Source organism: Sinocyclocheilus rhinocerous, unplaced genomic scaffold (assembly GCF_001515625.1).
Source record: "Sinocyclocheilus rhinocerous isolate Xijiao unplaced genomic scaffold, SAMN03320098_v1.1 scaffold8947, whole genome shotgun sequence".
Lineage (NCBI taxonomy): Eukaryota > Metazoa > Chordata > Actinopteri > Cypriniformes > Cyprinidae > Sinocyclocheilus > Sinocyclocheilus rhinocerous.
The window spans coordinates 31,477-34,812 of NW_015625715.1; positions in this window are offsets into that span (position 1 = coordinate 31,477).

Here is a 3,336-nt window from a genome sequence, read left to right on the forward strand (position 1 = left end):
ATCGACCGAAATTAAGAAATATATTGTGATATCAATTCTGGCCATATCGTCCAGCCCTAGTTTGAACCAAAAAAAAAAGGTTACTACATGGTTACTACAATCATGCTTGCTACAGTTTTACTATAGTAAAACCATGGTTAAATGTTGTATAAGTATAGCACTTTTCAAAATTCTTATCATTTCAAAGTAGGTTTACAGAAAATGCATGTTTCAAGATTACAATTTAAAAACATCCTTTAATCAGCCAGAGGTGGCTGATACTCACTGGACCATCTTCTGGCAACAAAATAATGTCCATACAACAGCAGTTCATAATACAAGTCATGTGTTCAGTGCTGTCAGCATCGCAAAAGGCTATCTTCATGGCAAAAACTGTTACAATAATACATAAACACAAAATAAAAACCAGGCAAACAATAATTAAGCAGTTAAAATGTTTTAAATTGTAGGATAAAAATTATAAAATCTTTTCTGATAAAATCTTACTAAAGTCTCCAGTCATGTGTTCAGTTAAACACTATCCTTCAACATTATTAAAGGTAAGTTCAACAATTTTCAATCCATTTTGTATTGTTACATTGTTGGTAACATATGTAAAAGAACAATGCTTATTCTTTCTCCGAGATACCCAGTTTATTTGTCAGCAAATCTGATGCAAAACACAGCATTTTTTTATTCTGATGCTGCAAAAAGTGTCTTTTTGTAATTTTGTCAAAACTCATCATTTCATTTTGCATCGTCCTGCGGAGTGTTACTTACAAATAAAAGGGGACATGTACACAACTCAGAGAAAGAGTAAGAGTTTATTTACAGATATTAGAGACGTTGCAATAATACAACGCGGGTTGAAAATCATCAAACCCTTATAGGCAATATAAGAATAATATTTGTCAGTTTTGTATGTCCATGTACAGTTGCTATCATCTGAAGTCTTTGTGAGCGTTGGCGTCATCTGAAGTCTTCACAAGTGAGGCTGGATCCAATCTGGAGCTGGCTGTAATCCATAGTAACCTTGGGATGGGCATCCTGAGATAGAAACAGGAAATCAAAAGGAGAAAGTTTAGGATACCTGCTGTTCATATTATTTCAGACAAAAGATTATTATTTATTTCATCACATATATCTGGAGTGCAAGGTTATCAGAAGTGTTGTGTGAATACTTGGCTAAAAATATGTCTTTTAATCTAATTTAAACTAAAAGAATGTGTTCTGAGCTTCAATTTAGAATTTTGTGACCTCATTACAGGCCAAGCACCATAGCTGCTGCTTCCCCTATTTGCGCTTATTTTGAGATATATATATATATATATATATCTGGTTTAATAACAAGGTGTAATATGTGCACATCCAAAACTTTAGGCAGGTGCTCAATCATATGAAACACTTCACCTATCAATAAACAAAAATCGGCACACTGCCACTAATGCTCTCAAAAAAAGTGTTTCATGTGATCCCTTAGTAAATGTATTATTTGTCCTCATTATTTGGGGAACAGGCACTGTGTCTATAGAATGGACTACCCACAGTATCATTTAAGTGGGTGGAACATCATAACTGTAATTTACACTACCGTTCATAAGTTTGGGGTCAGTAAGATGTAAAACATCTTACTGACCCCAAACTTATGAACGGTAGTGTAAATTACAGTTATGATGTTCCACCCACTTAAATAATACTGTGGCATGTGAACAGGAAAACAAAAGGAGAAAGATTAGCATAGCTGCTGTTCATATTATTTCAGACAAAAGACGACTTATTTCATCACATAAAACTGTAGTGCAAGGTTATGAGATGTGTTATGTGAATACTTGGCTAAAAATATGTATTTTTTTAATAGTTTTATTTTCAGATATAATATGTGAAACAAAACATATATTGCATACATAACATTACAAGCATTATTTTTCTTTTACAGGAGCAAAAGTATATAGCAAAAAAAGATAAGGAAATAAAGAAAAAACATGCAACTCAGGAATCATCTATTTAGCTGCAATAATTATTAATATAAAATCTAAAAAATATTGTATTTCCTTGCAACTAATTTGCAAGAGAAGGTATAATAAGAGAAGGTAAATACTCCAGAAAAGAGCCCCAAATTTTTTTTGAATGATTTTGGTGATTTCCTAACCCTCCTGATTCCTAGAGGATTTTCTCAGGGGTGCAGTATGAAATGAGCTCGTTGATCCAATGTTTTCTAGATGGAGAATGAGTCGACTTCCAGTTCACTTTTTTCCAGCCGTACCAGCTAAAAGTGTGAAGTACTTTTTATGATGAGACAAATCTAATAATTCAGTATCCCCTAATATCCAAATTCTAGGATCATAACTGATTGGGATTCCTATAACCTTTGAAGATATATCAATTATATATTTTCAAAAATCATTCAATACAGGAAAATTCCAAAGCATATGAAGTAAATTGCCTTCAGATGTTTTGCACCTTTGACATTTTGAAAGAATATCAGTATTTAACGTGTAGTTTTTGAGGAGTATATGTCTAATATGTCTAATGTAATTTAAACTAAAAGAGTGTGTCTGAGCCCCATTATTATCAGGAAGTCTATTTCAAAGTAAAATACCAAAAAGCTCTACTTCCTTTAGTGAACTTTGATAAATCCTTGGTATTATCAATAGTTTAGAATTTTGTGACCTCATTACAGGCCAAGCACCATAGCTGCTGCTTCCCCTATTTGCGCTTATTTTGAGATATATATATATATATATATATCTGGTTTAATAACAAGGTGTAATATGTGCACATCCAAAACTTTAGGCAGGTGCTCAATCATATGAAACACTTCACCTATCAATAAACAAAAATCGGCACACTGCCACTAATGTTCTCAAAAATCAATTTATTGATGAAGTGTTTCGTGTGATCCCTTAGTAAATTTGTCCTCATTATTTGGGGAACAGGCAGTCTCTTTATGGACTTCACATGCCACAGTATCATTTAAGTGGGTGGAACATCATAACTGTAATTTACACTACCGTTCATAAGTTTGGGGTCAGTAAGATGTTTTACATCTTTGAAAAAAGTCTCTTCTGCTCACCAAGGCTGCATTTATTTGATCAAAATTAAGTAAAAACTGTAATATTGTGAAATATTATTACAATTTAACACAACAGTTTTCTATGTGAATATATTGTGAAATGTAATTTATTAGGGATGCTCCGATCAGGATTTTTCCAGCCGATACTGAGTACCGATTTCTTGTCATGGTGATTGGCTGATACCGATGCCGATTCTGATGCTTCAAGCTTTATATAGACCGTTTCATCGGGCGCACACGCCTGGCCCGAAGTTAACTATCGGTCTTTGTTTGTTTATCAGTCT